The 8,647-nt window shown below is 43.2% G+C and overlaps 1 pseudogene; it reads right to left on the bottom strand.

The window, feature by feature from the left end:
- Window positions 1-940: 940 nt before the first annotated feature.
- On the bottom strand, window positions 941-2,993 carry LOC144309212 (sugar phosphate exchanger 3 pseudogene; annotated as a pseudogene).
- Window positions 2,994-8,647: the final 5,654 nt, after the last annotated feature.

Below are 8,647 nucleotides of genomic sequence, written 5' to 3'. Positions count from 1 at the left end.
TGGAAGTGAAAGGCATTGTGGGAAATGTCTGGGTCAGTTGAATTCCCGCCACTCCACGGAGGCTCTCTCATCGCTATGGAATCTGCACCATCTATTTTTTTATTTTAATTTTTAAATTTTTAATTTTACTATAAAAGTCAGTTTATTTTCCCTTCCTGTGTTTCATATTTTCCCTTTTTTGTCAGTAATGCGGAATTAACTGATTGGAAATCTCCTTGATTAAATAACATGAACAAGTTCATAAACACACCACATTTTAGAGTATAAAGCAAGAAGATGAAAAATATTCCCTAACCCAACACAAATCAAGCAGCCCTCCAAATTGAACATTTTCCTCCAAGTTCATGTCCATAATTTAAAATACATATGCAGAATGACCTAAAAATATTGATGATTAGTACAGAATTCACAGCCTTGAAGACATACGTGCTACAAACTGCTAACGGATAGATACCTAGTCCCCAGGCCCTAGTAACCCATTCCTGTGATTCAAGGTCATATACTTAATGCCTTACTAGGACAAGAGGTCTGTCCTCTGTCTCTAATTCTAGTCTTCTGCTGAAGTAACTCAAGGAACCCAATTGTGAGAAAGATCAACTCTCTGAAAACAGGGCTAAGCAGATTAGCGTCCTAGTGGATCCTAATGTCCCCAAAGAGCAAATCTGGAGTTGAGTACTTCAGTCATGAGCTACACCTTGGAATGTTCATGACAACTGATGATGTACCTTATGGTTCTTGAAACGAAGACTGTGTAGTTCCAGGAGTTGAATTTTGAATGAGGAGAACAAGGTGACAATAATTTGAAGGTATTTCTGCTTCTGGAGGTGAATAACTTTAGATCAGATAGAGTGACTGAGCCAATCACCATGTAGTGTGATTTTTCCCACCACAGTTAACAAAGGGAGTCTTTGTCCAAGGCAGGCTTACACTTGATCCAGCTTGAGCACACTACCAGGATTTGATGCTTCAAAGATGAGTGACTGCTCTTTGCAAATTCATTATCAAAGCAAAATCCAATGCTCCCTTCCTATTCGTGGAGCCCGTCATTGATGCAAACCATGTGCAACTGTCTTGTGGCCACTCAACTTTCCAGGCTGGAGAATTAAGGTCCAAGTCCAAGACAGTATTTCAGGTTAAAAGGATAAATTTCAACAGGCCAAATAAAGAGGCTGGCAGATTCATGGGCCAATCAGTACATTTATGAAACAGTGAAAATCATCCACAATAACTCATGTAGTGTAGAAAAACAGCCTGGCCTTCACCACTGGTCAATATCTCAAGTGGCTGACACTGTTGAAAGAGGCTTGACACTCTGAGGTTTTGTTGGAGCTCTTAAGACAACCCCCAAATAGGGTGAATTTAAAAAAATAATAGTCCTGATGTGTCTCCCATTGTTCTTTTCTTCTGTGGGCAACACTCACTCACTCAATACGTGAGCTTGTCATCTTTGCATAAGATAGCAGATTTCCCTCACTATTAATGGCGATATAAACAAAATTGTACAACTTGTCATGAGAATGAAAAAGTAGAATACCCATAATCCCAGATTGTCCTGGATCAAAGACACTAAGTACTGGCCCACTGCAGCTCCAATACTTCCAGTTCCATCAACAATTCCTGTGACAGTCGCCAAAGCCTCAATGCTCCCTTGGATCAGCTCTTGGCGACCCAGGTCCACAGAAATAGCAGAACTAATCATTTTAGAAGGCCCACCGATAAAAAATCCTGTAACTGCCATCAGAAGTGCATTAATGGATTTATCGTTTGGAGAACGGCTATATCCAACTGGGGACCCAATGGCCAGAAGTAGACTGAGAGCTAAAACGGGTACTCTCTTCTGTAATATGTCAGAGATGAAACCTTGCAAAGTCCCACCTATAATTCCTCCAACATCGTACCAAATGGACAGCTTGTCAGCTTCAGCCTCCTTCCATCCGAAGTTGTTACTCAGATAAAAGGGTAACCAGAAGAAGAAGGAGTAATTTACTAACTTCAAGCAGGCATAGGCCAGTGAGTATAACTCCAGGAAGACAACAGGCCTGATAAAAGCTTATTGCCTTGACTTGGGTAATAGTACTGCCTTCTTGGATGGAATAATTAGGCTCATATTCATCTTCGTTTTCAGCATCATTAATCAGTGGCCTGTGTGAGTCCTCTTCAAAATTTTCTTCTGCCTCGATGCCTGGGAGACCAATTTCTTCTGGTGACACCAGGAGCCCAAAGAAGATGATGATCCCACCAGCAAACTGCACAGCCGCTGTCACCAGAAAGGCATACTCATAACTGTATTGCAGAACAGAAGAAGCTAGGCATGCTCCCAAAATATTGCCCACTGAAGCACAGGCACTCCAGAGACCAAAAACAACTCCTCGTCCAGCTCTCCCAAACCAATTGCCCATAACAGCAACCACACAGGGCCAATCAGTAGACTGCAGCAGGCCATTTACAATCCACAGGCAGCAGTAGAGTCCCTTGTTGTAGAAATGCAGCCATTCTGTGACAGTGCCAAAGACAAACACCACTAGTGCAGAAGAGCACATGCCAAAAGATAGAACCCATCATAAGCCGATCTCCAACAATTCCACTGATGAAAAGGCCCACAGCATAAGAGAAGAGGAAAATAGTATCCAGTGTCCCAAGGAAAAGTGTGGCTTCCTCTGCTCTGGGAAACAAATGGTTGCTGCTCCAGATCTCTACAGGCAGGCTAATTGACTTGTTAAAAGCACTTGGGGTCCACTGCTTAGAGATACTGACTTTGACATTGCTAAAAGTTTTTCTTGATGTGTGGAGCAACGAATACCTGAAGAAGGTAAGCAGGAACACAACAACATGATGATGGCTGAACCGGGAGAACAGAGTTCCTCTTTGAAAAATATTTGGCCAGGCCATAGTCTCCCTGACCTTCCTTCTCACCTCTGACCTTAAAGTTTGGACAGTGAATTATTTACATCATTTCTTCTTTCCGAGATCCGCCGCAATCACCTCGCTGCGGCCCACCGTCCGGCTTGCTGGGCTATGCTACCCACAGCCTCTCGCTGCGCCGCTACCTCACCCATGGCTCCGCGACCACAGTTCTATTTTTTTTTTTTATTGTGGGAGAAACTACATAACATAAAACTTACCACCCTATTTGTCAGTGTACAGTTCAGTGGTGTTAAGTACATTCACATTGTTGTGCAACAGAGCTCTAGAAATTTTTGCCTTACAAAACTGAAACTTTAATGTCCCCGTTAAATGACTTCCCGATCCTCCTTCTCGTCAGCCCCTGGCAGCTACCATTCTACTTCTTGTTTCTATGAGTTTGATAATTTATTTATTTATTTATTTATTTATTTATTTATTTATTTATTTATGATTTTATTTATGAGAGACACACAGAGGCAGAGACATAGGCAGAGGGAGAAGCAGGCTCCATGCAGGCAGTCCAATGTGGGACTCAATCCTGGGAGCATGGGATTCACGCCCTGAGCCAAAGGCAGACGCTCAACTGCTGAGCCACCCAGGCATCCCTTGACCACTTAATTTACTTATTTATTTAAGACTTCACTTATTTATTCATGAGAGACACACAGAGAGAGGCAGAGACAGAAGCAGGTTCTCCACAGGAAGTTCGATATGGGACTCGATCCCAGGACCCCAGGATCACGACCTGAGCCAAAGGCAGATGCTCAACCACTCAGCCACCCAGGCGCCCCAAGTTTGACCACTTTAGATACCTCATATAAGTGGAATCATACAGTATTTGTCTGACTCTAACTGGCTTATTTCACTTAGCAGAATGTCCGCGAGGTCCATCCATGTTGTAGTATGTCAGAATTTCACTCCTTTTTCAGGCTGAATGGTATTCTGTTGCATGGACATACCACATTTTCTTTATCCATTCATCATAAATGGACATTTAGGTGTGTATCTTCTCATTTTAAGGGGACCTTACCTCACTGCCCCTGATTTCCACACAGTGTAAAATGCCAAAAGAAAAAGCCCTGAAGGTAGTTAGGGAAATTATGTCACAAGGGTTGGCAAAATGAGAGAAGAGAGAAGAACATTATTTAATTCACCATGGTCCTGCATGCTAAAAGAAACCTACTAGATATACCATTTTGAGCTATAAGTTTAAAAACTATGAATAAAAAATGTGTTGGGGCACCTGTGAGGCTCAGTGGTTGAGCATCTGCCTTTGGCAGATCATGAGCCTGGAGTCCTGGGCTCGAGTTCCCATCAGGCTCCTGCATCAGAGCCTGCTTCTCCCTCTGCCTGTATCTCTGCCTCTCTTTCTCTGTCTCTCATGAATAAAAGAAAAGTCTTAAAAAATATGTTGGGCACAGGACCTCCAAATCCAATTTTCATAGATACTGGAACCCTTCTTTATCGTTGACACTACTTCTAGAAACTAATGAGCAGGGTTTAATCCTTGTAAGGTTTAGTTGATGAATTCTGTGATACGAAGAGAGAATGAGGGTGAAAATATCTAGCACAGGGGCCAGTGACAGAGGAGGCTCAATAAATGTTGATCAAAATAATAGTTGACATACTGTTACCTATTTCATTAATGGGGATTGTGTACCTTCTACAGGCAAGGCCTGTGGAGCAGTCAATATAAAAAACAGTTGGCAAGCGCAGTAAGGTAGAGAATGATGAATTAACATAGCTACAATTTTTTGAGCAAGACAAAACCAACTCAGAGACAAATTTAACAAAGGCCGTTTATTCATAAACTTGTTGCAGTAACTTTCATATCACTGGGGGGTACACAAGTGTTAGAAAGGAGAGAGTTTTGTAGAGTAGAAAAGAGAAAGTGCTGAAATGGTTTCTGATCGGCCTGCATTTGATTAGTATGCAAATTTTGGAAGCAAAATTTCTAATTGGTCTTCAGGTATAGCTAACAGTTCCTGATTGGCCGCAAGGAGGTAAGCAAGCATTTTAGGGACATTTTGAAAGAGGAAGGATTATTCAGTGCTAAGGGTGGAAGATTGTCTGTGGCTGGACGTTTCCTGGAGCAAGTGGGGCTTGAGAGGGTGTGTTATTGTGGTCAGACTGTCATCCGGGTCCTTATGGTAGATGACTGCCATCACAGGAAGTTGTATGCCAGGTTCCTTGCATATGTTAAATCATTCTACTCAGTGGAACCCAACTGGAAAAGACAGTTACCATTTTTGGCCTCATTTTAAAATGAGAAAACTGAAGTACAGAGGGAGTCAATAATTTGTCCATAGGCACACAGCTAGTAAGTAGTGGAGCCAGGACATGAATCCCCTGCTCTGAACCCTTTTGCAATATTCTCTAGAAAAGGTGATCTATGGGTGAGAGGTGTTGGAAAGAAAGGACATTGGTTTGTTACAGAAGAGAAGGCTAAGTTGTATATGTGGTGGGGAGGCATTTGCTCTTATTAAAATAATCTTCATCATCATCCCATTAAACAATATTTATTAAATGTCTTGACACCATCTGCCGAATGAGACCTTTGAGATCTCAAAAGAGAAGAAGTAATAGATTTGTTTTTCTCAGCAAAAAGAAGAGCATTTTGTGATTTTTTTTTTTTGGTTTGGTTATGCATTTCTTCCCCTATTTGAAGATAATTCAACTTTAGTTTTCTTCAATTGCTATTGCTTCCAAAGGGGAAAATGAAAACAATTGCAGATCAAAATAGCTTCCCAGCATCAGTAATCAGCACTGTCATTTCTCAGAAGTCCCAATTAAAGATAAGGAAGAAAAGCTTCTTGGGCCAGTAAAAAGAGAGGGGACATCTTTCTCTCTTTTTTGTAAAGATTTATATGAGAGAGAGAGAGAGAGAGAGAGCAAGCAAGCATGAGCAGGAGGGGGAGAGGGACAGGGAGAGAGAATCTCAAGCAGACTCAACACTGAGCATGGAGTCCAACCCAGGGCTAGATCCCACAATTCCAAGATTCCGATCTGAGCCAAAACCAAGAGTTGGATGCTCAGTCAACTGTGCCACCCAGGTGCCTCAGAGAGGGGGCATCTCATCACAGGCATCTAAGCCTGGCTTAGATGACCTTGATTTTGGATTTGATGAGAGGGAAGGCAAAATGGCATGCTTCAAAGTTAATGTATTCTGCTAAGTTCAGTCCAGGGCCCTAGCCAGTGGGGCTTGCTCAGGAAGTCTCTGCCTTCCATTTGCCTTGGAGTAAGTAGTGCGAACTCTAACAGGTGCCAAGAAGGAATGAAGAAGCCAAGTTGTTCTTCTGTCCCACCTGTAGGGCATTTCTCAGATTGTTTCGAGGAGATAAGGAAAGAATTTCCATTTTGGAAACAACCACGGCTACAGTTTTGACCACAACCTCAAAACAAGGAATTCAAAGCTGTAGGCAGTCTTTATTATTATTATTTTTTTGTCTACATGTGCAGGCTTGTCCCACTCATTTTCCCTCTCTATGTACCACCCTTTCTGCCTAAGGACCTCTGATAGATAGCGTGGGTGGCTGGAACTTCAGGTGGACAGGGATACTTGGGGATTTTGAATGTTCACGGTGCCTTGAGAAGGGCACGTGTCTGTTTGAATCCTCAGAAGAACTGAGTGGGGGTAGGTACTGTTATTAACATTCTCATTTTACAGATGAAGAAATTGGGCCTCTGAGAAGTTATGTAATATACTTAAGGTCACACAGCATGGGGTGAGGTTGGACTCAAACCCAGGTCTGTGTACTCCGTTGAACCTGATGTTTGGGGATTTGTCTCTGACTCAGACTCCTGATCTTCACGTTAAAAACTACAACTTGCTCCTTAGAAGACACATAAATTCTGCTTAAAGGCATGTGTACAACAGAAATTCTTGAGACCTTGGGGGGAGTTGGTTTGAAAAGGCTGAAACAAATCCACAGCTGATTAGCAGCCTCCTCCCAGCTTGGGAGACTTGGCCCTTCAGTGGAAAGCAGGGGTGTGAGCACAGGCATGTCAAGTACAGATACTTCAGTGGATGTTCAATGACAGTTGAGAGAAAGAAAACAGGTCCCAAAGAGACCATACCAAGAAGGATCGGGAAGTTATCTTTGAACTGACTTCATTTACTCTGCTCATTTTACTAACGGGGAAACTGAGGCTAAGACCATGCAAGCAGGGTTAGGTAAGATCTAGTGGCAGATCTTGCACTTGACTCTGGGTCTTTTGGCCCCAGAACTCTGTTCACTTGAGCATCCTGCCTGACTTTGCCTTGAGCTATTTCTTCTTCTTCCCTGAACAACATTGCTAGTGACAAGAACTGGTGGCTGCAGACCTGGGAGCTAGAGTGGGTCGTTCTGTACTTTGTGAAGACAGAGGGCAGAGAGAAGTGAGGACTGTTTCTCTGAGCCAGCTTCAAGGAGTTGGAGCCGAAACAGTACTGCTAATTACATTTTGCTGCACTGAAATGGCATTACCAATTTGACTCAGCCGAAAAACTTAAGAAGGTGTAGAATGTTGTCTGTCACAAAGCGGCCATTTGATGCTAGTGCCTGATACTTAAATGTAGCCTGCAGTACACGCCTGTGGACACCTCAGGCAAGTTCCAAGTGACTCTTGTCTCTGTTACAGAACCCAAGCACTGCGGGACACAATTATCAACATTTTTCTTCTGATGAGTCTGATTAATCCATACATACAGTTGAGCATACTCCTTATTAGCAATCCCCATATGGACACTGCACAGAGGTACTTTGATTCCTCCTGTCGAATGTCGTAAGGTTTTCAGAGAAAGTTCAATACAGCTCTGCAAACAGGGTCAGAAAAGATCAGCTCAGGAAGGTTTCTCCTGGCAGTATTTGCTTTCTTTCTATTGCACATATGTTCCTCGCACAGCATCTTATGAAAAATCCACCCCCTCCCACCTTGAAGAAATATAAAGAGCAGGTCTGGAGAGGCAGAGGGAGCATTTTGTAAAGGCCTCTTTATCCTAAGTTTTGCATTTACACCTCATTTCTTTGCATGCTCTGGACGGTTGGGCCTGTGCTAATTGGTACAGCTGCTTTGACATTTAAATGATTGAGTAGCAGGTGGAGCAGCTGATGGGGGACAAGACCTCTGGGAAAGCCAGGGATGTGGCTGTTGGGGAGGGCGGGGAATTTTGCAGAGCCTGGAGTCTTCTAGAGGCTAACAAGGAGCAGTAAAGCTCCCTGCCCACCCCCCTGCCCTGCCAGTCTTTGGTGCTCACAAAGCCACACAGATTTTTTTCAGCAACCCTTACAACCTAGAGCCACCGATTAACGTTGGCATGGGTCCATTTCCAGGAAGCCTGAACTATGAAAGCCAAGATTTTCACAAAAGTTATTCGAAGGCATTTTTTTCCTTTCCAAAAGGTGATTTGCTTTAAAAGAAGAGCAAACACAAGGAATAGTTTTTTAAAACCAAGTCTTGGGATACCTGGGTGGCTCAGCAGTTGAGTGTCTGCCTTCGGCTCAGGGCGTGATCCTGGGATCCGGGATCGAGTCCTACATTGGGCCCCTTGTGGAGAGCCTGCTTCTCCCTCTGCCTCTGTCTCTGCCCATCTCCTTCTCTGTCTCTCATGAATAAATAAATAAAAATCTTAAAAAAAACACAAAAAACCAAGTTGCTCTACCATGGTAGTATCATTGTGGTTGATGTGTACCGTGAGACCGATGATGAGGGCTGGGGTGGGCATGCTCTTAGTACTGGATCGAAGTTTCACATGATTCAAACA

This window comes from Canis aureus, chromosome X (assembly GCF_053574225.1).
Source record: "Canis aureus isolate CA01 chromosome X, VMU_Caureus_v.1.0, whole genome shotgun sequence".
Lineage (NCBI taxonomy): Eukaryota > Metazoa > Chordata > Mammalia > Carnivora > Canidae > Canis > Canis aureus.
The sequence above is the reverse complement of the archived record's forward strand: the minus strand, read 5'-3'. Positions and strand labels throughout refer to the sequence as shown.